This window comes from Callithrix jacchus, chromosome 19, assembly GCF_049354715.1.
Source record: "Callithrix jacchus isolate 240 chromosome 19, calJac240_pri, whole genome shotgun sequence".
Classification (NCBI taxonomy): domain Eukaryota; kingdom Metazoa; phylum Chordata; class Mammalia; order Primates; family Cebidae; genus Callithrix; species Callithrix jacchus.
Genome location: NC_133520.1, coordinates 45,201,776 through 45,229,018, shown reverse-complemented (window position 1 = coordinate 45,229,018; position 27,243 = coordinate 45,201,776). Strand labels below are relative to the sequence as shown.

The window sequence follows — 27,243 nt, the reverse complement described above, 5'->3', positions numbered from 1 at the left end:
AGCTGTAAATTAGCTGCAGCTGGAACTCAATAGATTCAAATAGAAAATAGTTCCTTAAGCATCAGTTTTGTGCTGAGAAATAAAAAGAGGAAGAAGAAATAGCCTCTGTCCTGAGGGGGGCTTGAAAGTTAGTGACAGAAGGAAACATGTTACAAAAATAGTTACACAAGGAAGACTAAAACCATATTATACTCCAGTGGAAAAAATATCTGAAATGATGTAAAGAAAACAATTGAGCTATTACGATGAATAGACTGATGTTGTCAAATGGCTTTTTTGTTAGTAAGGCCAAAACGATGCCATGGTTTTTCGGAGGAGCCTGGTTATAATGCCCAGCAAACACCATTGTAATTATTAGGTTATTCTTGGTCATTCATACTAGTATTGAGCTGTTTCACGTACTTATCTGTCTTCTTCACTCTTATATCCTATAGTCTTACACAGTATTTTGCACATAGAATCTTCTCAGTACTTATAAGTGAATGAAGGCACAACATACTAGAGAAAGTACGGAAGAGGTGGGATTGAAACAAATTTTTTTGTTTGTATTTTTGAGACAGAGTCTTGCTCTGTCATTCAGTTTGGAGTGCAATGGCACGATCTCAGCTCACTGCAACCTCCACCTCCCGGTTTCAAGTGATTCTCCTGCCTCAGCCTCCCAAGTAGCTGGGATGACAGGTGTACACCATCACACCAGACTAATTTTGTGTTTTTAGTACAGATGGGATTTTACCATGTTGGCCAGCCTGGTCTCGAACTCCTGACCTCAAGTGATCCACCCACCTCAGCCTTCCAAAGTGCTAGGATTACAGGCGTGAGCCACCAGGCCTGGCTGGATCGAAACAGTTCTACAGCATGCTTGACTGTGCCACTTTTTGAAAGCTCTAAGCCTTAGTAATGTCATCCGTAAATGAGGATACCACCATTAGCTAAGATTTTTGTAACGAATAGATGATACCCATAAAATATTGAGCAAATAGTCATTCTTTAACAACTGTCGGCTATTTTCACGGAAGGAAGCATGTCGAACTGGTGTTTACAGCTGGAATGAAGCCCAATGATCCACTTCTGCCTTCTCATTGTAAAGTGGGAACTCTGGACAGATTGTAGACTTTCCCTAAGGATGTGAAAAATGGAAACAGGTGCAAACCCAGGTCTCCTGAGTTTCTTAGGTTACTGTTTTTTTATTTCATAATTACCAGATAACTCTCTTCTAGGTCAAAAATATCTTAATACTGTTTGACTCTCTGAAACAAAGTGATGCTTCTTGTCTGTTTCCTTAAAAGTTTACATTCTCTGAGCTCACAGAAATGACATCCTAAGTGTATTTTCCATACCACTGATCAAGTTGAAGTCTTAAATATGTATGTTTGAGGGTCGGGCATGGTGGCTCACACCTGTAATCCCAGCACTTTGGGAGGCCGAAGCGGGTGGATAACAAGGTCAGAAGTTCAAGACCAGCCCAGACAACATGGTGAAACCCCGTCTGTACTAAAAATACAAAAATAGCCAGGCATGGTGGCTCACGCCTGTAATTCCAGCACTTTGGGAGGCCGAGGCAGGCAGCTCACCTGAGGTCAGGACTTTGAGACCAACCTGGCCAGCCTGGTGAAACCCCTCCTCTACTAAAAACACGAAAATTAGCTGAGCATGGTGGCAGGAGGTGCCTGTAATCCTAGCTACTCTGGAAGCTGAGGCAGGAGAATCACTTGAACTGGAGGAGTGGAGGCTGCAATGAGCCGACATTGTGCCATTGCACTCCAGCCTGGGCGACAGAGCGAGTCTTTGGGGGAAAAAAAACAAAACAAAGTATGTATGTTTAAAGATACCTATTTCTGTATTGCTCCAAATTTTTATAAGGAACAACGAACGGTGGTCTCTACAGGTCTCTGGGATGGTTCTCTTAGCAGAGAAATTAAGGTTTACACAGATCTATTTTGCTCTCAAGTAGAGGACCTGAGGGTAAATATTTTTCATCTGTGTATATTCTGTTAGATGGATGATAAACAACTGAGCAAATACACTCTTGTGGACCTGAAAGGAAATCAATCAATATTCCACCATGATTGAAATCATACATGTAAATTCAATCATTTAGTGATGAGCCGGTGCTATAGAGAAGATGTTTGTTGTTACTGTTTTTGCATATGTGAATAACTGGCAGGAATTCTATGCAAGAATGTATGAAATAAACCCAAGAAGGTATGTGAAATACAGGAATTAAATGCAAGAATATATATGAAAATACAATGTAAAGGACTATACTAGTAAAAGCAACTATACTATTTATAATTATTAGATTATAATTATACAAAGGGACTCAATAGATATCTGTTAAATGCATGTCTGTAGGTCTGACTGACTCAAGGAATGTTCTCGGCTATCAGATGTTATGGTTATAGGAAATTCTCGGCCAGGTGCAGTGCCTCATGCCTGTAATCCCAGCACGTTGGGAGGCCGAGATGGGCAAATCACTTGAGGTCAGGAGTTAAAGACCAGCCTGACCAATGTGGTAAAACCTCATCTCTACTAAAAATACAAAAATTAGCTGGGTGTGGTGGTGGCGCCTGCAATCCCAGCTACTCTGGAGGTTGAGGCAGGAGAATCGCTTGAAACTCTGGGGGGAATATTACAGTGGGTTGAGATTGCACCACTGCACTCGAGCCTGGGCAAAAGAGTGGAACTCCGTCTCAAAAGAAAGAAAGAAAAGAAAAACGAAATTCTCTTAATCAGTAAAACTTGCAGACGACAAACTCCTAGGACTGTGGTGAAGACTGAATTAAATAATAAGTGGGATGTGTCTACCCTAATCTGGCACATGGTATGCATTCAACAAATGTAGGAACACTTTTCATTTTTAAAAATTAAAAATAAGGGAAAATGAAAGATGGGTTGAAATGCTGATGAGATTTAGATTCCTAGCAAGGGCAGGGAAATCTCATTATAGAGCTGCTGGATTTTTATTATCTGTAAGTATAATGTCACACATCTACCAACCTTCACAAAACATAGCTACTATAATTGGAAAATACAGTGCATATCCAGGATTTGTGTTATAGCAGCACAAAAGCAGAGAGAGGCGGCTAGTTTTCCATAGATGATAAGATTAGCTTCCTCTCAGCCTTTAGAGTCTCAGCTGTAGAACCAGGTTGAATAATATTTTTAATGCAGACAATGTTTGTACTAGACAAAGTCAACTTAGCATTTCATAGGAGCTGGTCAAGTGTTCCCCTGCTCGGTGTTCTCTTTTTTCCTCTCTTTCACTGTTTAAATAAATTATAAAGAGAAGAATTTTAGCATGGAATGGCTACTAATCCATAACATGAAAGTCGTGTTTGGGAATATTTGTGTACTTGGCCTCATGTCCTCCAAAAACGGTCCTTTAAGAGAACTTTTCTACAAGTCATGTATTTCTTTTGTTTCTAAATTGCTTGCATTCATAATACAGACATGGTTTTTTAGTGAAACATACCCTTCTAGTATGTCTTTTTTTTAAGACAGAGTCTTGCTCTGTCACCCAGGCTGGAGTACAGTGGCATGATCTTGGCTCACTGCAACCTCCTGGGTTCAAGCGATTGTCCTGTCTCAGCCTCCTGAGTAGCTGGAACTACAGGCTTATGCCACCATGCCCGGCTAATTTTTGTATTTTTAGTAGAGATGGGGTTTCACCGTGTTGGCCAGGATGGTCTCCATCTTTGTTGTGAGGGTTGTGGCATCTGCCAGAATCTTACCCATCCTGTTGTATCTCTCAGTCAGGTAAGCACCTTCAAAGAGATTTCTCCTTCAGCTATTAGACTGTTTCCCATTGGAAAGTAATCTGCAAAAGAGAGATGGCGCCTGGGGTTTCTCTGACTGTGTTAAAATAATTGGGATGTGCTACATTAACATCTGCAAGAGACTCTTGGCCTTAGACTTTAGGTGATAGATCTTACAATTCCTCCCCACACACCCTGCCTCTAGGACTTACTTTCCCCCTCATTTGTTAATGCCCTACTATTATGGTATTGTATTCCATTCCATGGAGACCCTGGAATAATCTCTCAAACTCATCCATGCTTTCCTTGCATCAAAGCACTGCGTAGTTCTAGACAGTACATGGGAGTGCAGCAGAGGCTCATCTGGCTGAAAGTGGAGGGGACAAACAGTGACCTCCCTGTTCCACCTAGATACCAAGGAATCTTGACTTTGTCCTTGAAAAAAAACCCTTTGCTTTAATTCAAGGCCACCACACCTCCAAGCAGAGTATGGTGGCACCAGAGAAAAGTGGAGATCAGCACTTTCAAGGATTATATACACACACAAGCAGCTGAGACCTCTATGGGCATCCTCCTGAGCCTCCTGGAATCCTTCACACCACAAGGGGCAGAATCACTCTTTCTCGACACAGATGTCTTTACAGCCTTGCCCAATGAGTCTATCCCCAGCTTAACATCTCTCTTTTCTTTTTTTTTTTTTTTTGAGATGGAGTCTTATTCTGTTGCCAGGCTAGAGTGCAGTGGCACAATCTCAGATCACAGCAACCTCCAACTCCCTGGTTCAAGAGATTCTCCTGCTTCAGCCTCTCAAGTAGCTGAGATTACAGGCATGCATCACCATACCCAGCTAATTTTTGTATTTTTAGTAGAGACGGGGTTTCACCATGTTGGCCAGGCTGGTCTCAGTTTCCTGACCTCATGGTCTGCCCACCTTGGCCTCCCAAGGAGAGAAAAGGCAAAAGGGATGTTGGGGCCGGGCGTGGTGGCTCATGCCTTCCAAAGGATTACAGGCATGAGCCACCGCACCGGCCCCAACATCCCTTTTGCCTTCTCTCTCAGGAGCAGCCACAGCTTTTTCCTCCAGACTGCTTTTACTCTGGCCTTCTCAGATGTTGTTTAAAAAGCTCCTCTCTGAATTTCCTCCTAGATCCCTCATATTTAGTAGTGAACTGTGCAGCAGCTGAACCAAAGACCCAAAGAGACAAGGATGCCCCTGAAACTAACATCTCCAACCTAACGAAATTATGATGAACCATTCAGAAGTCTTCACTGCCAGTCACAGGACACCCACTTTAAGAGGGACTATTCTCTCTTCTATGTGCAATTATAGTTTGTCCTTAGAAAATGACTCATCTCTGATGGAAGAAACCGCAGATGAGCCATGAGTTTTAAAAAGTTTTAAACGGCTGGGCATGGCGGCTCACACCTGTAATAATCCCAGCACTTTGGGAAGCCAAGGCAGCTGGATTTGAGACCAAGAGTTCAAGATCAGCCTGGGCAACGTGATGAAACCCTGTCTCAACAAAAAAATACAAAAATTAGCCAGACATGGTGGCATGACCATGTGGTCACAGCTACTGGAGAAGTTGAGATGGGAGGATCACTTGAGCCCAGGAGGTCAAGGCTGCAGTGAGCTGAGATCGCACCACTGCACTCCAGCCTGAATAACAGAGTGAGACCCTGTCTCAAAAAAAAAAAAAAAAAAAGTTAGACTAGGTTTACAATGGACTAGTTTTAATCATTTTTGAAATTCTAAGAGGTAGATACATAATTCTTATTTTTTTAGCATATGTCTTAGATTCTGGGTACAACCAAGAGAAACTATTCCAGCTCTTTTGTTTTGAAACCAAACTTGCTAGGATTCTGATTGTCAATAAACAGAATCAATCCTGTGGCCGTGAACTTGTATTTGAGACATGCTTGAAACAAAGTCTGGGTCTACTGATGAAACAGCTCATAAACATTTTCCCTGGAGAACCAACTTGAGAAACCCCATTCCTTCTTGTCCTCTTTTCCTTGCATTCTCTTTCGCTTTCTCTCACCCGTCACCTAACAGAGTAAAGATCAAGACTGCTTGAATAGGTTCAAAGGGTAAAACTAACTAAAAGAAAGGGAAATTGGGTTTCCTGTGAAATGTGCTGCTGCTTTTCTGATTTTGCCATGTGGCACCGATTCTGGAGGCCGAAATAGAAACAAACTCTTCTGGATGGTGTACCTTTACCAAGACTCTAGAGCTGGCTCTCCAAAGGGAAGAGGCACTTCAAGTTGGAGAGACATTTTTTAGCCATTTGGAGACGGGAGTCTTCCTCATGGTCAAGGGGAAGTATCAAATCACTTTTTCGGAGTTTGCATGCTGCCCTCTCCTGGCCTGTATAGACATCAAATGTATTTCTTTTAATTCCACACCTGTGTGTGAGATACCTAAGAAAACATGAGAGTTTATTTAAAATATTCAGGATGTCTCATCAAAAATGTATACTTGAAGCCAATTAGAGGAAATAAATTCGTTTTCCTTTGGCTCCTGGATTTATACTGAAGCATGTCAATCTTTTGTTTTTTGTTTTTTGTTTTTTTGATTGAGTCTCTCTCTGTCGCCCAGGCTGGAGTGCAATGGTGTGATCTTGCCTCACCGCAACCTCTGCCTCCTGGGTTCAAGCAATTCTCCTGCCTCAGCCTCCTGATTAGCTGGGACTACAGGCACTTGCCACCAAGCACAGCTAATTTTGTATGTTTAGTAGACATGGGGTTTCACCGTGTTGACCAGGATGGTAGAACGGCAGTCGTTCTATCATTTTGCTTTATACCCTGTGGCTACCACCCTCTCACTTTCCATCCTTTTAACTTTTATGTGGCTCTGGGACTCTGTTCTGAAAATCAGTGCTCCAGTACCGTCTGGGTCCCATCAACATGCTGGCCACTTAAAGACATCTTTCCAACTAGAAGTGGTGGCAATGGGAAATTTACTGAAGTCATTGGTCAGTGTTGAGTCTGAGGACCATATTTTAGCCTGACATGTGATCCAAATTAATTCTATATATTATTAGGTCTATTATACCTAACATTATTAGAAACGAACTATCAAGAAGCAGCTAATCCAAGAATTAGATGGCATCATAGGTCTAATTTCTAGTTGAACACCTTATCCTTCAAAATGATTTGTCTTTTTTGTGGGTGTCGTGTGTGACCCGTTTTAATCCCAATGCTGGGCACATTTTCCCTGGTTGAAATAATTCTTTTTCTTCCCCTCAATATTTAAAGGACCCTGATACTGAGCACATGTCTGCAACCTGGCACATCACACAGGGGAGATTGCTGTAGCAACACCGAAGTGCAAATGTGGCTGAACTAATCTGTTGTGCGCCTGTGCCTTTGCCGTCCCTGTCCCTCGGTGTCTGCCTTTGACCCAGACAGACAGGCCAATCCTCTCCATATCAATGAGAACTGAGAGTCTAATACGATTCCTTTGCATTTGAAAAAGAGGTGTTTACTTTAGAGAGATTTAAAGGCATGTACCTTGTTTAAACTTTACCAAATGTATAACTGGAGGGAATGTGAAGCTCTGGCTGGCTCTACTAAGATTCGCAGAGAATGCTCGCTTGGGCAGTGCATATACAAAAACTGGAACAGTACAGAGAAGATCAGCACAGCCCCTGCGCAAAGATGACAGGCAAATTCAGGAAGCGTTCCATATTCAAAAAAAACTCAAGAGGTGCTTTTAGAAGAAAAGATACAAAAAAGAAGAAAAAAGAGAATGACTGTTGATTACCTCTCTCAATGAAAAACGATAGCACAAAGCAATGGATAATCACAGCATTATTTATATCTACCTTTGAAAAGCCATCAGTGTCTCCTAGTCTATACAAAGTGAATATAATCAGTCTCACACTCACAAAGTTGCTACCAACATGCCCAACATTACTTTAGAGTTTGAAAATTAAGAGGGAAATATGTCCCAATTTATTGCAGCTCTTTTATTTATAGAAGATTGACAGATGCTCACAATCATACAAAACAATCCTTAACTACTAATAGAATTTGGTTGGGTCGATTAATTTATTTGAACAGCTAAATTCTTTAGTTTCTTTCTGATGTAAAAGGAAAAAATTCATCTATAAAATCAAAATGCCTTCTCCTATATATAGTATTCACTTGCCATGCCTATACTTTGACCCAATTTCAAAACAAAAAACTATTAAATCATTCAGATCAATCAATGCACAAAAACTATGAAGTTTCTGACTCCATGTAGAACTAAGCATGCATTTTCTTTAATGAAAGAAAGAACACGTTCATCTGATAGAAAAAACAACAAACAAACAAAAAAAGGTCAATATAAATTCTCCACTGTGATATACAACACAAATACCTTTCTTATAACTTCCTTATCCTCCTTGGTCAGGCACCTGCCTTGGGACAAGGACTACCTTGAAAACTAGGCACTACTGAATGTTGAGTTGATTGTGAATTATCGGTGGGTAAATAGCCTTCTTCCACCGGGAAGAGGGCTATTTAGACGAAAGGTAACGTATGTGATTGCCCCTGCACCTGCTGCAGAGCCATTCCCTAGCTGAACTGGAGTCCCAGTCTTTTCCACTGCAGAAAAAGCGCTTTTCATAGGGATTCAGAGCCACATGAATACCAGCCGGCACTTGAAGACTGCAAAGCAAGACCAATCTTTTAACCGAGACTTCGTGCAGTTCCCTCCGGCTTTTCCCGGGAAGGACTGAACTCATTAAGCAATGCTAATTTAATCACGAGTAATCAACAGCAGGGGAAAGTTACATAACCATCTTTAAAATTTCAAATCAAATGTGATAAAATCTCAGGAAATAGATTTTTTTTTTAACAAAACTCACACCTTGAAATGAAAAAAGAGAGAAAAAGGTAGAAGTCTGAGTTTTAGGATGAAACCAAATGAAATAAAAAATCAGTATTATCTTACAAATATCACATCTACTAGATGGTTATAATTAATGAATTTTTAATATAGCAAACATAAGATCCTGAAACTGATCATGCCTGGCATGTAGAACACAAATGCACTTTTAAGCTCGTAAGACAATGTAGAAATAAATCAGGTACACAGGAAGGATCACTGACAATCACATTAAAAAACATCTACCTCCCTTCTCTCTTTTTTTCCTTCAACCACAGCATAGTGATATAGTGATATTTCACTCATGAGGTTAGCGCACCTTGGCCATATGCTTTTAAAACCAAAACTATGCCGAAGTCCACAGTGGTTCCTATTCCTCTAGGGAGAATATCAACCTATAGGTAGGTTTGGAAATGTTCATAGCCTGCTTTCTAACCATCAGATGGTGTTTGACTCCCCATGGTCATAATTAGAATGGCGGTCACCGAGAGGTATTTATTGGTTGCAATGACAACATATTGGTATTGAGGTTATTTAAAAGAGAAAGAGAGATCACGGTCAAGTTTGAAGGTCCTTACTTTCCACCCACGCATAAGTCAATAGGTGAATAAACCTCGTGGCCCCCAAGCACACGCCAACAGCTTTAATTCCCCGGAGTGAAGCAGGCGAGACGCTCGCTCCGTGCTTTCTACCCCGGCCAGCCACGGAACAACAATGTCAATTTCATCCTAAGTGCCTTGTGAAGGCAGAAATCAGAAACCGTGTCTGTGTCACATTAGCCGTGACAAGCCGCGTACCTGCAATGACGTGATGGAAGCCTCCTCCTCGAGTCCCTTCTCTCTCTCTCTCTCTCTCCCTCTCCCTCTGCCTCCTCTGAGCTCTATAGTCCACAGCTGGGTCTAAGTTTGGCCTCCCGCTGCCGCTTTCCGTTCGACCGCAGCCGGACTGCAGCAGACGCCCATAAGAGAAGCGCGCCGGCTGGGGGTGCAGGAGAGGCGAGAGCGCGCCCCGCGCCGCGCGGTCCCAGGCTGGCTGCTCCTGCAGATGTGAGAGGAGCCCGGAGACTTAGCTCTGAATCCTCTCGGCGCTGCATGGGGATATTATCACAGTCTGGGATTTCTATTGGCTCTGAACACCAAACAAATCACACCAGCCACCCCCCTTCTCTGTTTCACTCAGCGCTTGTTTCTCATCTAACCCACAAACATTGCAGCCACACACACTTCAGTCGCTTGCAATGTTTCTCTTTTCCTCCTTCCAGTCAGTGGATTTACAACCCTGTGGTCAGCTCTAACATTTTTTTTAGCAAACTTCCAATGCTAACCTTCTTGTTTATGTAGAGAAATTCTCCCTCCATCCCTTAAACCGGAAAAAGAAAGAAAGAAAACATTCATTCCCTTCAGATCTTCTTCCTTTTGTTGATGGGTTTGCAATGTGACGAATGTAGAAAGCCTGTTTGTGATATGTCTGGCATTCTCACACACGCACATACACGTGCTCTTACACACACACACAAACACACACACACACACACACACACACACACACACCAGGCTCCTTTTTGTTTGGAGTAATTGAAGCCAGTGAAATAAAAAGCAAGTTGAGCCTAATAACCTCAGTGAGAGCTTAACTAATAAAATCTTGAATGAATTCACTGCAAAACACCAATTGCTTGAGTTTGTTTTCTGTTCCAAATAGTACTTCGGTCATTATTATCCTGATTTTTGTTTACTGAATGCAGAGGTTTCTAATGCAAATCAGACTCTTCAACATCCAGAGAACATAAAACAGTGACGCCAGACCAATTCTTGTGCTCCATGGACTTGGTGTGGTATATCAGAAGTGTATTGTCACGCCTGTATGCTTTCTCTTTTTATTATTTTTTGAACTTCTCACCGCTGATCATCTCAGGACTGAGACTCTCAGTGTGATTCAGTAGCCAAAGGAGACTATTCAGACTCTGCTGATAGAGGTTCCTGGATGAAAATTTTTAGTCTGTATGTGTCAATAGAGATAAACCTTTGGCCCCTTGGGAGGGAAGGGGCCCAAGAAAAATCTGAGATCTTACAAACTTGGCTGGGAAAATTCAGAATAAAATAAAGTTTCACTGTGTCTTATAAAAGAGACCCGCCTTTAGACTTTTCCCCAAAATCAATTTCACTGGTGCTTATGGAAATTTTAATGACAGTTATTCTTGACAAGAAGCCATTGCTTCTGAAATCACTGAGCTCTGTTTGGATTTTTGACTTTAAATTTTTTTTTGCTGTGTTATCCCTTTCGTATACTATTTCTTACTTGATATTCCAGCTCCAACTCAACTCTCAGCATGTTGTGTTGCAAATTAACAGGAAATAACAATTAATTCTTGAAATATATCATCACCAAGCAGACTACCTGCCTTCTTTTCTTACGTGGGCACATTCCAGGAATTGTGAAATACAGCCTTATTTTCAGAATGGGCCAGCCTGAAATCAGCTGAAATTGACAAAGGAAATACAAAACAAAACCACATTTGGCTGTTGGTTCCTGCTAACCATAGTCTAACCTCAAATGGCATATCCTTATTACTTTAACAACTCCAGTTCATTCCCCTTCTTTAAGTAGGCAGTTTAAAAAAATAATACTGTCATAAATCTTTGAATGTGTAGAGTATATTTCTCCTAAAGATCTCAACAGTCTCAGAAGGAAAGGAGTCATAAGTAGGATACTCCAGATTCTCCAAGTGGAGAAACAAAGTGGGAGAATGATAAAGTGACTTGCTGAAGGCAGAGCGCAAATAGAGCAGGGAGAGTGGATGACTGCCCTATTTGTTTCATACAAACTATTCGACTGAAAGGAAAGCAAAGGGTTAACACAGCAGACTCTCATTCCTGCCTGCCTTTGCACACAAGAGCTAACAATTCATGAAATGATAACAACTTGGTAAATAGTAATTTCACATGTTATTTCAGAACAGTCATGATATTTTCAGATAAGTCACCAATAATTTGCCTTAGAATTGCCTTTCTAGAAAAGAGAAAAACAGTGACTGACAAAAACGATGAGCGGATCATGATATTTCCTGCTTGTTATTTTCAGGGCTTATTATAGCTCTTAATATCCCTGGAAAGACAGTGTAAGTAAAATCATGGATGACTTAAAGTCATAGATATATCTTAAACTTCATTTTAGATAATAATTCAAGCCCTCTGTCCTTCAATTAATGAAGAGCAAAACTGGATGATTTAAAAGACATCTCCTCTACCCAATCAGTTGTGTGGTTAAGGGAAAATAAATCATCAGTATTTATTCTTCTACATTTAGTCTTCTGGTCATTTTGCTACCTTTAAAAGAGTTTTCAAAGACATTTCTTAAATCCTTTATAAATGACACAGACGTTGGTAATAATAAAAACACTTGCATCTCATCATACACAGCAAGTGGACAGCCACACATATTCATGACAGGACATCATTTTCTTTTCCACTTAATCACCCACATCAGGATCATCCTGCTTAGTTCAGTGTGGCACTTTTTATGGGAGACATTCACAAATTGGCATGTATCCAGAGGAGTTGATAAGACGATGATTCTGAATATTTTCATTTATAAGAGATGCAAGACAGAATCGGGCATCTTGTCTTGGAGCAGGGACTGAGGTGAAAATGATAACGTTTTCAAATAGTAAATGCAACAGAATAATGTTTAATTCCTCCTAAAAGGAGGAATGAAAATGATAAGTAATGATTAACTTAATGAATAAGTTAAAAAGAGAGATGAATAATATGTTTATTATTCATATAATGCTTAAAATGTATTGTCATTTTTATAAATATTTTCTTTCTTGACTTTTTGAAACAACTCTGTGAGGAATATAGGATAAATGCTACTGGACTACTTGCATAGATTAAAGAAGTTTCTATAGTAAAATCACCCTGATGTAGTCTAGGTATGCTGCCAGAGGATGGGAATAAGTTGAAATGGATTCTAAACCCAGTGCTGTTCTGGAGAGAAAATAAGGGTGGACAAAAATCAGGATAGCGAAAGACCTCTCAAAATTAAAGCTTTTGGAAATTGAAAGAATTTCCTGGCAAAGTGATGATTTGGAGATTTTGATATAGGTCACGGAAGTGGTCAAGAGAAAGGCCCAAAATCCTTTGGAGAGATTATGAAGGCATTGTTATAAAGGTCAGACTAGATAACCTAGGGTTTGCTTCAGCTCAAAATCAACTTTGATGCTATTATTGGCCTTTAAAATATTATGGAATAATTTATACTGTTATTGAATAATTTTCAGAGTACGTCATTAAATTTTTAAAAAGATTATAATTATGGCCGGGCGCGGTGGCTCAAGTCTGTAATCCCAGCACTTTGGGAGGCCGAGGCAGGTAGATCACGAGGTCAAGAGATCGAGACCATCCTGGTCAACATGGTGAAACCCCGTCTCTACTAAAATTACAAAAATAATTAGCTGGGCACGGTGGTGCGTGCCTGTATTCCCAGCTACTCAGGAGGTTGAGGCAGAAGAATTGCCTGAACCCAGGAGGCGGAGGTTGCGGTGAGCCGAGATCATGCCATTGCACTCCAGCCTGGGTAACAAGAGAGAAACTCCGACTCAAAAAAAAAAAATTATAATTATGATCTATGTGTATTTTTGAACTATAGATGACTACAGATGGTCTTTTACCCTTCTTTTGACATATCTGTGTGTTCTATAATGAATATGTATAATTTATAAGTAAAAAAGAAAAAATAGAAGAGCTTATAATTCTTCCTCTACTATACAAAGATACAAGATTTCCATATGACTAGTTTACTGAAGACTGACATTGCATTCTCAGTGTGATAAGCACAAGATCACATACTTGATATTGTCTGCACTTACTCATTTGTTTTCTTTCTAACCTAGGTTGGACGACATTCTAATGCTAATGTTTTCCCCTTGGTTATCTCTTTATTTATCTTAACAGCTTCCTTTTAACCTACGAATTTATTGATAAATCCATAAATGTTTGTTTTGTCCTTTTATATCTATATTTCTTTCTTAGATTATCAGAGTTTGCATTTTTAATTGTTACAATGATTTTGATGCACAAAGTTTGCGAATTCTTCAGTTTACTGGTTATTAAATATTTATTCCTCCATCATATAAAAATCTTTATTTCCTAGAAAGTCATAAACTTTATTAATGCTGTATATTTACATCAAAACCTCAAAGTGATTCACCGATATGTATAAATCTACACTCTGATGTTTCACAAATTTCAACTGTTCACATGTATTAAATAACAATAATCCCTCTGTGTCACAGCAATTCTACCTAGAATATATGCGTGATTTATAAGAGTTTTATAGCAAAGCATATAGCTGTCACTGTGTGGCAGAATGAACTCCTTGTCCATGAGAGTGCCATCTGTCATGTTTGTGTCACCCCGGTGCAGCAGAGAGCACACCCCACAGATGAGCTGTGGAAATTAACAGAAAAGGGAATGACCATGTATTCAGCTCAATCCCTATATTTTCCCTTAAGACCCAGGGAGCAGCTGGTTGTGGGTTTTTTGATTCATTAGCCCATGCTTATTAGATGTCCGCAAGGCCTCTGCGCTGCACTTTTAGTTCTGAGATATGGATGGGAAGAGGTGAAGAGGGCAAAATAAGAGTGAGGAGAAGGCAGAGCCACTGTGACCTGTGTGTGCTTATGACATAATCGAAGCGGTGAATGCAGGAAATGGTTAAAATAAGATTCAGGTTGACAAATGTAGCTGAAGGAATGGCCAGAATGGCTTTTTCGTGGCACCTGCCACTTCCATAACTCTTTCCCAAACCGGATAGCCCAGATGAGGAAGGAGACCTAGATAGTTTAGTAGTATCGCGTTCATCTGCCCCTACGGCGACAGATACCAGGCTAGGAGAGCACATTAGACTCAAGGAGCCAATCTGCCACCCATGCAGAGATAATGGTAGTTGGCTGTTGATCAGATTTCCTTTTTGGAGGAGCTTCAACTAGGGCTATCTATCATCTATCTATCTATCATCTATCATCTATCTATCTATCATCTATCTATCTATTATCTATCTATCAATCATCTATCTATCATCTATCTATTATCTATCATCTATCTATCTATCATTTATCTATCTATCATCTAGCTGTCTATCATCTATCTATCATCTATCTATCTATTATCTATCTATCAATCATCTATCTATCATCTATCTATTATCTATCATCTATCTATCTATCATTTATCTATCTATCATCTAGCTGTCTATCATCTATCTATCTATCTATCTATCTATCTATCTATCTATCTATCACCTTGAACTAGGGCTGTCTGTCTATACCTAGTATACATTCTCATGTCTGATTTTCTGACTCTTTAAGTTAATGTTATTGCTGTCACTGGACAAAGTTAGATAGATACAGAGAGAGAGAGATAGCTATCTATAGAGAGATAGAGATGATAGATAACTATAGATAGATGTTATCTACAGTGATAGAGATTGATAGATAACTATCTATAGCTATCCCTCTCTCTCTATATATATATATCTGTATCTAACTTTGTCCAGTGATAGCATTAACATAAACTTAAAGAGTCAGAAAATCAGAGATGAGAGAGTATGCTAGTTATGATCATGGTTAGAATAGGTGTCTATGAAGACCTAATAGACATCTAATGTGTGTCTTGCCCATGAGCAAGACAAGATGAAGTGCAGTTGTTTAATCTTTCTTGGCTTCCATGGGCCCTACGTATGTTTCCTTCGTGTCTGTGTGTATCCATACACCAAATCTCTCAGTGTTTGAGGTCAGTTGGGTGACATTCTCCTCCTTGAAGAGTACATAAGGGAAAAAGTCCAGTAGAAAATCAAAGCAGGTCCCATAATTTAAGAAGTTTGAAAATGGGCTTCAGGCTAAGTTTCAGATGATGAACACTATTTTACTTTTTTTTTTTTTTTTGAGACGGAGTTTTGCTCTTGTTACCCAGGCTGGAGTGCAATGGCGCGATCTCGGCTCTCCGCAACCTCCGCCTCCTGGGTTCAGGCAGTTCTCCTGCCTCAGCCTCCTGAGTAGCTGGGATTACAGGCACGCGCCACCATGCCCAGCTAATTTTTTGTATTTTTAGTAGAGACGGGGTTTCACCATGTTGACCAGGATGGTCTCCATCTCTTGACCTCGTGATCCACCCACCTCGGCCTCCCAAACTGCTGGGATTACAGGCGTGAGCCACCGCAGCTGGCAGATGAACACTATTGTCCTGTAGTTCACCATGTCAACACTGAGTTTGAATCCTGTGTCGCTTACTGCTTGGATATCCTTGCTTTTTTTCTGGGATTTCAGGTTTTGGGTATATAAAATAGAATTACAATGCCTACAATGTAAATTCCAGGAGGATTAAATTAGGTTTTGGTTTAGAAGGATTACACAGTGTCTGGCCCAGAGAAAATACATTGTAAAATTCAGGGTACAAGCTCTACAGAGCAGGCATTTCATGTGCTGGAAGTAGCAAAGGCTGCTGAAACTCACTGACCAGCGTTTGAATGTGGAGGGAACGGAGTCTATGCTGTTCAAGACAGTTTGGGGGACTGTCCTCTCTGGGATTGTTTTGGGCACCCACAGAGTACAATACGGATTTGACTTTTAGAAATAAGCCCAGATCATTCAGAGCTATTTATCACTGGGGAGACGAAACTGGCTATTTCCATTTTAGAGTAGCATTAAAGCAATGTGGCCAGGCACGGTGGCTCACACCTGTAATCCCAGCACTTTGGGAGGCTGAGGTGGGAGTATCACGAGGTCAAGAGATTGAGAGCATCCTGGCCAACACGGTGTCTACTAAAAAAATACAAAAATTAGCTGGGTGTGGTGACATGAGCCTGCAGTCCCAGCCACTTGGGAGGCTGAGGCAGGAGAATTGCTTCATCCCAGGAGATGGAGGTTGCAGTGAGCCAAGATCAAGCCACTGCACCCTAGCCTGGTGACAGAGCAAGATTCTGTCTTAAAATAAAATAATTAAAGCAATGTAATACATGAAGTCTCTAAGGTCTCTAAGGGCAGAAAGTGTATCATGTTTGGACTTTTTCTAAACGGTGCTTGCCAGTATTCTTGATACATAGCTGGCACTCAGTAAAGGTTAGTTGAATAACAATTGACAAATTAATTTATAAAAAGGACGGACGTGATGGTTTAGGTCTGTAATTCCAGCACCGAGGAGGGTGGATCAAGAGGTCAGAAGATCGAGACCACCCTGGCAAACCTGGTGAAACCCTGTCTCTACTAAAAATACAAAATAAATTAGCCTGGCGTGGGACACATGCCTGTTGTCCCAGAAATTAGGGAGGCCGAGGCAGGAGAATCCCTTGTACCTGGGAGGTGGAGGTTGTAGTGAGCACCAATGCACTCCAGCCTGAGCAACAGAGTAAGACTCCATTAAAAAAAAAAAAAAAGAATTAGCTACTGGGTGAGATGACTCATGCCTATAATCCCAACACTTTGGGAGGTTGAGGCAGGCAGATCACTTGAGGTCAGGAGTTTGTGAACAGCTTAACCAACATGGTGAAACCCCGTCTCTACTAAAAATACAAAAATTAGCCAGGCGTGGTGGCAGGTGCTATCTGGGAGGCTGAGGCAGGAGAATTGTGTGAACTCGGGAGGTGGAGGTTGCAGTAAGCCGAGATCATGCCACTGTACTCCAGCCTGGGTGACAGAGAGAGACTCCATCTCAATTAAAAACAAAATAAATGATTGGTGAATTTATTAAAGAAAAGATGACCTCCTTATGTGGATTGTAAACTGGCATAGAATATAATTCTAAAGAAGGAATTCCAGTCTGTTTTACCCAATAGAAATATTGTTTGAATTAAATGTTTGATGGTGGCCGATTGTATTATTGTCCAAAATATTCATTTCCCTGCCCACAAGACCCATTCCTAAGAAAGGATAATAGATGTCTACTCTCCTGGCTGAGGCTTGGTAATTTGGCTTATTGTAGCCATTAGAATATGTCCAAAAGTTCTGTGTGTGCTTCCAAAACAAAGCTTTAAAAATCATTGTGTGGTCTACCGCTTCTTTTTTCTCTTCCAGAAAACCAGTGAGGTCGGTGGTTCCCTGAATAAGAATAACATGAAGCAGAGCCACAGGTGATGCGAGGCAGACACCTCACATGGGTGAGAGATAAAACCTGGCTGTCATAAGCCACAGGGATTTGGGGTCATCTCTTGACTGTAACACAATGCAATCAAAACTGACAGATGCTATACATTTCTGCAGTCACTTTTTTGGAGACCAGAATTCTTTTTTTTTTTTTTTTTGAGACGTACTCCCTCTTGTCCCTCAGGCTGGAGTGCAATGGCACGATATTGGCTCACCACAACCTCCGCCTTCCGGGTTCAAACAATTCTCCTGCCTCAGCATCCTGAGTGGCTGGAACTATAGGCATATGCCACCACACCAGGCTAATTTTGCATTTTTAGTAGAGATGGGGTTTCTTCATGTTGGTCAGGCTGGTCTCGAATTCCTGACCTCCAGTGATCTGCCTGCCTCAGCCTCCCAAAGTGCTCGGATTACAGGTGTGAGCCACTGCACCCAGCCTGAGACCAGAACTCTTATGCATAGATAAGATCCAGCACATTTGTTAATAGATACATGTACATTTACCTTAGTTATACTGGATATTGTATAATTGTGTATGCTATGTTGTGAAACTCCCATCCAAAAAACTAACAAAAAATGTTTCAGGGTTGGCTCCTAGCTTCCTTTCATTCCCAGTTTGTCTTCATCCTAGTGCGTATTCTCTCTGAATATAAAGTTCTTAAGAACCCATGAATCACTTGGTGACTATGACCAAGGCTCATTTCCCAATGGGTGGCCACAGAGGACAAGGTGTGGGGGACACGGGAAGAAGCCCATGACTGACTGGCATGTTGCCTGATGCTACAGAAGATCCATTGATCACATCTCAAAGCAGTTTCTGGAGAAGCAGGAAGAATTTAAAATGCTCTGAGCCACTGCAGAAATTATTTTCAGCATGTGTGCTTTTAAAGAATAGGACCTATTAATTTTTCATAAATTCTTGTTAATCATGGCAATACACAGTGCCATTATTTCTTAAACTCTGGTTCAGGTTATTTACAAAATAGGTCAGGTCACCACCCCTTTCCAGCCCAGAGCCAATATTAAAATAAAACAATCCTCACTCACACAAGCTTCTGTTCTCCCCCGCACCCATTCCTGCCATCTGGAAGGACCCGAAGCAAACATTCCTGATATATTTGGAAAGGAACAAAAGTTAGGACAGAACAGCATTTGACCTCTGTCTTGTATTAATGTGCATCTTAGGCTGCCTTGCATGCACTTCCGAAAGCGACATATCTCCCTTCGGGATCAGTGACAGGGAGACAGCTGGCTGGCCTCAGAACGAGCTCAGCCTCATAAGGACTGCAGGGCTGCCCTGTTAGAAAAGCAATGGTGAGGGGCTCCTCCCCAGCTGGTGCCTTTGTGGGGACTTTCTCATCAAGAGTCGTTACATAGCCAGGGTTGTGGAGTCACATATCCATGGGGATTTGGTAACAATGAGATTCTGCCATGTGAGGCTCGTGAATTCAGGAATTCATGAATATTGACGAAATGCACATGGCTCACCGCAAGAAAATATCGATTAAACTTCTTTACCCACGTGTCAGTATACTGGAGTTAATAAAGTGAACAAAATTGATAGGTAACATTGATCTCTAACTCAGGCAGTAGAATTAGACCCTGGGTGGGTAAATAAATCAAAGCTAGTTGAAGCACCTGATGTCCTTGTGAATGGCTCTGAAGTCAGTCTATTCTTTGGTTTCATATGATCAAGGAGACTCTTTAATTTAATATTTATTTATTTATCTATGTATATGTATAGTGTATTTATTGGAAATCACTTTTTTTTTGAGACAGAGTCTCACTCTGTTGCCCGGGCTTGAGTGCAGTGGTGGGATCTCGGCTCACTGCAGCCTCCGCCTCCCGGGTCAAGCAATTCTCCTGCCTCAGCCCCCCAAGTAGCTGGAACTACAGGCACATGACACCATGCCAGGATAATTTTTTGTATTTTTGGTAGAGATGGGGTTTCACCGTATTAGCCAGGATGGTCTCGATCTCCTGACTCAGGTGATCCCCCTGCCTCAGCCTCCCAAAGTGCTGGGATTACAGGTGTGAGCCACTGCGCCTGGCTGAAAATCACTTTTAAAAGATGCAAAACAGAGTCAAGCTTGCTGCGAGACCCTAAAGTCTTCATAGAAATCACATTAAAAAGCCCTAGCACCTTGGTTCTTTGCAATTCTGAATGGCCACTCCCCACATTCTTCCCTGAAGAAAACATTCCAGATATTTTCCAAGCTTCACCTCATTCCCAGACAGACTTTCCTATATATTTCAGGCCTTAGCGATCTCACTTCATATGTCCCATCTTTTAGCATTACCTCATTTAAAAATGTTTGCTATTACATAAACATAATATTAGCATCCAACTTTGCCTGCCTTATTAGCCCGACATACCATGACCCTGGAAGGCTGTGATCTCATGTGCCAGGTGGAGTTTTTAAGACACAAATTGATGAGCTATTCCCTAAGTATTGTGTCTACCAGCTGCCATCAGATGTCGAATACTAGCAACACTAAGACAGCTCCAGAAACTCCAAGGCTAGAGTTTCATGCTCTAGCTTCCTTTAGCCTATTGTTCTTTCTTTAGTATATGAATTTTGTAATTCATATACTAAATGAATATACTATGTGCCACTGCCATAACAAAATATATATCACAAACCGAGTCTCAGGTGGGGGGATTGGGGAGGGATAGCATTAGGAGAAATACCTAATGTAGATGACAGGGGGATGGATGCAGCAAACCATCACGGCTATACACAGTATACCTGTGTAACAGACCTGCACGTTCTGCACATGTACCCCAGAACTTAAAGTAGAATAAAAAAATTAATAAATGCTATCACAGAAGAACAAAACACAGAAACTTATTCTCACACAGTTCCAAATGCTAGAAGCCCATAATCAAAGACTTGGCGGGTCAGCACCCCCTCTGACATCTTAGGGGAACCTCCCTTTGCCTCCTCTTGGCTTTGGGTGGTGGCTGCAGGTCCTCGGGATGTAGCATTCCAGTCTCCGTCTCTGTGGTCACATGGCATTCTCCTCTCTGTGTATTTCTATCTTCTTTCCTTCTTACAAGGAGGCCAATTTTATTAGATTAGGGTTCACGCTACTGACCTCATTTTAACTTGATTACATTTGCAAAGACTCTTTCTTTCTCTCTCTTTCCTTCCTTCCTTCCCTTTCTTTCTTTCTTTCCTTTCTTTCTCTCTCTCTTTCTTTCTTTCTGTTTTTTTGAGACAGAGTTTCGCCCTTTTGACCATACAGGCATGTGGTGGTGTGATCTCCACTCACTGCAACCTCCACTTCCTGGGTTGAAGTGATTCTCCTGCCTCAGCCTCTTGAGCAGCTGAGATTACAGGCGCCTGCCAATTTTTGTATTTTTTTTTTAGTAGAGATGGGGTTTCACCATGTTGGCCACGCTGGTCTGGAGCTCCTGACCTTGTGATCTGCCCACCTCAGCCTCCTGAAGTACTGGCATTACAGGCCGGAGCCACTGTGCCAGGCTTAATAACCCTATTTCTAAATAAGTTCTCATGCACAGAAGCAAGGAATTAGAATCTCAACATGGCGGGGTGTGGTGGATCATGACCCTCTCACATGTACCCTCTACGAATGTGAGCCTTTAAAAGAGGCCAGGATTTTCTAGTTGAGGAGCTCAGTTCTTGAGACGTGAGTCTGCTGAGACTCTCTGCCGAATAAAAAGACACTTCCTTCACCAACCTGGTGTCCGAGAGGTTTTGTCTGCAGCGTGTCCTGCTACACTGTAATCCCAGCACTTTGGGAGACTGAGGCAGGAGGATCACTTGAAGCCAAGAGTTCAGGATCAGCCTGGGCAACAAAGCGAGACCCTGTCTTTACCAAAAATTTAAAATAATCTAAGAGGGTGCAGTGGCAGGTGCCTGTAGTCCCACTACTTTGTGGCTAAGGTAGAAGAACCCCTAGAGCCTATGAGCCCAAGATTTTGAGGCTGCAGTGAGCTGTGATCATGACAATGCACTCCTGCCTGGACGACAGTAAGAACCTGTTTCTAAAAAAAACTGATTAAACTAAATAAGAAGAGGGGGGAAAAGAAAGGAAGAAAAGAAAGAAGGAAAGAGAGAAAGGAAAGAGGAAAGGAAGGAAGGAAGAAAGAAGAGAGAGGAAGGAAAGAAGGAAGGAAGGAGAAAGAAAGAAAAATAAAAGGAAGGAAGGAAGGAGAGAGAAAGAAAAAGAAAATGTGGGCAGAGTATTTACAGACAGAACATGGAAGTAAAGAACAGATGGAATGGCTTGACTGGGCCGGTGTGGTGGCTCATGCCTGTAATCCTAGCACTTTGGGAGGCTGAGGCGGCTGATCACTTGAGGTCAGGAGCTAGAGACACCCCGGCCAACATTGTAAAACCCCATCTCTACTAAAAATACAAAAAATTAGCCAGACATAGTGGCGCATGTCTGTAATCCTAGCTACTGGGGAGGCTGAGGCAGGAGAATCACTTGAACTCAGGAGGCAGAGGTTGCACTAAGCCATCACTCCACTGCCCTCCAGCCTGGGCAACAGAGGGAGACTCCATCTAAAGAAAAGAAAAGAAATGGCTTGACTGGCTGTAGTGAGGTATCTGTCTTACTTGGATGTGGTCTGATCAGTTGGTTGCCTTTCCCTGGCTGAAGTTCTGCACTTGTGTTTAGCTGAGACTCTTGCCGTCTGTTATATTCCTAAATTAGGTTTGCAGTTTGTTGTTACCTAGGAACTGAAGGTATACGTTCAGCCTCGTGCCAGATTAAACGGCCACAATCCCACCGCCACGAATTGAGCATCCCTTATCTGAAATGCTTGGGACCTGAAGTGTTTCGAGTTTCAATTTCTTTTTCCTGGATTTTGGAATACTTGAGCATCCGTGGTTTGAAAATCCAAAAGCTAAAGGGATCCAGTGAGTATTTTATTTGAGCATGTTAAGTGCTCAAAAATGTTTTGCATTTAAGATGTTTGCATTAGGGATCCTCAACCTCTATTACCATGTTAGTATTTCCTTTTCTGTCAGTTCTTGTTTTTTGTTTTTGTTTTTGTCTGCTTAATTGAGATCATCTACATGTAAGTTTCCCAGATTGCTTATTTAATATTATATCTGAAATGTTAATAAAATTAAATTATTTATAAATTAATGACTATATACTCTTCCAGATTGTAGATACATTTAACCAACCCCTTTTATTAGACATTTCAATTATGGTCAGAGACGAACTATTATAGCCAAAGATGTAAACAAATGCATTATGTAGAAGCATTGGTAATTTCTGAATATTTTCAAAACTAATTTTCAAAAACTAATTATTTTACTAAAATTCATGGAAGGTAAAAAAAAAAATACTGATCTGGGAGGTAGAAATTAGAAATTATTAAGGCCAGGCACGGTGCCTAGCACCTGTAATCCCAGCACTTTGGGAGGCTGAGGCAGGTGGATCACCTAAGGTCAGCCAGGCAACATGGTGAAACCCTGTCTCTACTAAAAATACAAAAAGTTAGCTGGGCTTGGTGGCACGTGCCTGTAATCCCAGCTGCTAGGTAGGCTGAGTCAGGAGAATCGCTTGAACCAGGGAGGCGGAGGTTGCAGTCAGCCGAGGTAGTTCCACTGCACACTCCAGCCTGGGCAACAAGGATGAAACTCTGTCTCAAAAAAAAAAAAAAAAAAAGAGAGAGAGAGAGAGGAAGGAAGGAAGGAAGGAAGGGAGGGAGGGAGGGAGGGAGGGAGGGAGGGAGGGAGGGAGGGAAGGAAGAAAGAAAATAGAAATTATTAGATATAGCCAAAGTCCCAGGTGGAGTCCCTAAGATACAAATTAATGAGTTATACCCTAAGTATTATGTCTATCAGCAATTTTTACCTCTCATTCTGATCCTTACTGTATTTCAGTTATTTGGCTTTGTGCTTAATAATAAAAACTAAAATCAAGAGATGTGTGAAATGCTGAAAATACATTGTAAAAAATGTATCTAAAAAGTGAGGTGTAATTTAGGGATGCTACATCATTTTAGCAATCTGATAATAGAAACTTCCTCTTATAACTATTTATTAGCAGCTGGGCACAGTGCTCACACGTGTAATCCCAGCACTTTGGAAGGCCAAGGAGGGTGGATCACAAGGTCAGGAGTTCAAGACCAGCTTGGCCAAGATGGTGAAACTCCATATCTACTAAAAATATAAAAAAATCAGCCGGACGTGGTGGCTGGCGCCTGTACCAGCTACTTGGGAGGGTGAGGCAAGAGAATCGCTTGAACCCAGCAGGTGGAGGTTGCAGTGAGCCAAGATCACACTATTGCACTCCAGCCAGAGCGACAGAGCAAGACGACTTCATCTCAGAAAAACAAAACAAGACAAAAAAAAAACAAAAAACTATTTATTAGCATGGTGCCCTGTAGGCTGTCTGCCTCAGGATTACCTGGGGTGCTTTCCAAGAATGTAAATTTCTCTGCCACAACAGAGATAAGGTCTGGAACCAGAAATGGTATTTAAACAAATTCCTCAGACAAACTTTAGCCGCTTTAAAATTTGAGAACAATTGCCCTTATTTTTCTAGGGGTCAGTCTTCACATGTTTGGCTTTTGAGTGGGTTTTCAGAAACAAGTGATAGACTCAAAGGATGTATATAGTACACAGCACTATTAAAGGCTATTCACACACAGCTCCAAACTGCTTGAAAAAATGTGTTTTCCCATATTGCCATCCCATCATATATGAGAAGCCCAGTAATAACATTCATTGAAATGGAAGTTTCCTCATTCGCCCAAGTTAGGTTTTGTTGTTGTATTTGTTATAGTTTTTCCCTATTTTTAATGAGAATGCCTTGACAATTAAGTGTGATGTTTCAAAGAGAAACAATGACTGTGTTTTGCCAACAGATTTGCTTATCATTTCCTCTTGCCATCCACTCTTGCTTCCTGGAGGAGTGAGAGTGTAGATGCTGAGGTTCAGATGCACACTCTAGGCTGGGCGCGGTGGCTCATACCTGTAATCCTAGCACTTTGGGAGGCTGCGGTGGGCGGATCACCTGAGGTCAGGAGTTCGAAACCAGCCTGGCCAACATGGTCTCTACTAAAACATGGTCTCTACTAACCTGGTCTCTACTAAAAATACAAAAATTAGCCAGGCGTGGTGGTGGGCACCTGTAATCCCAGCTACTCTGGAGGCAGAGGCAGGAGAATCGCTTGAACCTGGGAGATCCAGGTTGCAGTGAGCCGAGATCACACCACTGCACTCCAGCCTGGGCAACAAGAAAGAAGCTCTGTCTCAAAGAAAAAACAAACAAAAAACCAGATGCACTCTCTAACACCCCAAGGGAAGACCCTGGGCAAGCTGCCCCAAGTTAGTTGCATCGGCATCCTTGAGCGTTTTCTGCAAAGTTTATCTTGGCCATCTGTTTGCTATTCTGCAAACTGTTTATTTACTGTTTATTTCTGTATACTCTACTCCTTTAACTTTTAAGATCTTAGTATTTTTTCCGAATCTGAGAAGCAGCTCGTTTTTTTCTGAGACAGAGTCTCACTCTACTGCCCAGGCTGGAGAGAGAGCAGTGGTGCTATCATGGTTCGCTGCAGCCTAGAGCTCCTGGGCTCCAGCAATCCTCCCAGTCGGACTCCTGAGTAGCTGGGGCTACAGGTGCATGCCACCATGCCCAGCTAATATTTTTATTTTTGTAGAAACAAGACCTCATTATGTTGCCCAGGCTGTTCTCAAACTCCCGGGCTCAAATGATCCTCCTGCCTTGGCCTCCCAAAGTGCTGAGATTACAGGCTTCAACCACCATTCCTGGCCATGCAACAGCTCTTTATATCATAGAATTAACTTTTTGCCGTATGTATTATATTTTCCCAGTATATCGCTTCTCTATAAATTTATCGATGCTGAATTGAAAAGACAGCATTCAGGTTTTAAAGTGTATGTTGTCAATATATCATTATTTTTCTTTGTTGTTTATTTTATTGTTTTACAATTTGGAATCAATTTCTCATCCAGTATTGAAATTGATTTTAGCCTATATTTTCTTCTATACTATTTTAATTATAATGTTTAACAATTTAATAAAAGTAATTTATTATGGTAAAGTAGATTTTAAGTAATATTTAGTAAAATGTTAAATAAATTTGGCCAGGTGCAGTAGCTCATGCCTATAATCCCAGCACTTTGGGAGGCCAAGGCAGGTGGATCACCTGAAGTCAGGAGTTCAAGACCAGCCTGGCCAACATGGTGAAACCCCCATCTCTACTAAAAATCCAAAAAATTACTGGGCATGGTGGTGCATGCCTATAATTCCAGCTACTCGTGAGCCTGAAGCAGGTGAATCACTTGAACCTGAGAGGCAGAGGTTGCAGACAGTCAAGATCAAGCCATTGCACTTCTGGGTGACAAGAACAAAACTCCGTCTGAAAAGCAACAACAAAAAAATTGAACGAATTTAACTTAATTTGGGTGAAACGTATTTTGTGACTTAGTATAAGGTAATAGTGCTGTATCATGAATGATACTTCACCACTGATTTATAGTTGATTAGATTTTGTTTTCATTAGTTATCATTTATTATAAAAAAGAGATGGAAATTATTTACATAATGAAAAATTTCAGAACTTCAGTGGAATGGGAAGCTTCACATTGATGCCATTTCAGTAGTGACTTATTTCAGTCTATGTACTTTCCAAGAGTGTCACCATCTCTAAATAGGAAATAATCCTTGTCATCTAGAACTACTTTGGTGCCTCTATATTCTGGGAGAACTCTGTCTCCAACTGTCACGCTAACTGGTTGAATCTCTCCATCCTTTCCTTTAGAACCTGATCCAACAGCGACTGCTGTTGCTTGCAGTACTTTTCCTTGAGTTTTTCTGGAAGCATAATGCCTCCATTGGTTACAGTTTCAGCAGAACTCCTTTCAACCAATATTCGGTCAAAGAGTGGAAGAAACTTTCTAAATGCTTGTCCTGCCACGACTCCCTCTGCCTCAGACTCCTTCTCTGCTCAGACACAGCGTTGTAAGGAGAGCCGATTAGATTTTTATATATGTGCTAGATTATGTATAGAGTGCATAAAAATGTGTAAAAACAATCTAACTTTACAAATATATACATATTTAGATAGATACAGTTTCCCTGCTTTAATCAGCCCTTATCTAACAAAATACTGGTCCTGATCCTATTGGCCATGAGGACTTATGTTATTTTTTGTTGCTGTTTTTTGAGAGAAAAACCCAACAAATCGTAAAGAAAATCTTTACATTTTCACGGTAGAAATGAATTTCAAGGTAGACTGAATTATATCAGGACACTTCAGATTTATACTTTATCTTACAAATAGTGAAACAAAGATTCACTCGGTCAGTTATGAACTATAGCTAGAATCCTGAGTCTTTGAACCCTAGTCTAGTGATCCAGGCTGGGTTTTTGTTTGTTTGTTTGTTTGTTTGTTTTTGAGATGGAGTTTCACTCTTGTTGCCCAGGCTGGAGTTCAATGGCATGATCTCAGCTTACTGCAA

The 27,243-nt window shown here is 41.1% G+C and overlaps 1 protein-coding gene, 1 non-coding gene and 1 pseudogene across 5 annotated transcripts in view; 1 reads left to right on the top strand and 2 right to left on the bottom strand.

The window, feature by feature from the left end:
- GREM2 (gremlin 2, DAN family BMP antagonist) overlaps positions 1-10,070 on the bottom strand; it is a 129,176-nt gene extending 119,106 nt beyond the window's left edge. For 3 of the 4 annotated variants that reach the window (XM_035281499.3, XM_054248359.2, XM_002760876.6), the window contains exon 1: positions 9,429-9,704. The gene's annotated coding sequence lies outside the window, so the exon portion shown is untranslated. Of the gene's footprint in view, positions 1-9,428; positions 9,705-9,955 lie in introns of those variants that run through there. The other variant, XM_054248360.2, reaches the window with a different exon arrangement.
- Positions 7,346-7,450, top strand: LOC118149577 (U6 spliceosomal RNA). Its single transcript, XR_004737155.2, has one exon. It is a non-coding gene; the product is annotated as a U6 spliceosomal RNA (small nuclear RNA).
- A 16,324-nt stretch (positions 10,071-26,394) lies between the features above and the next one.
- LOC100407523 (10 kDa heat shock protein, mitochondrial pseudogene) lies at positions 26,395-26,914 on the bottom strand (annotated as a pseudogene).
- Between the last annotated feature and the right edge of the window lie 329 nt (positions 26,915-27,243).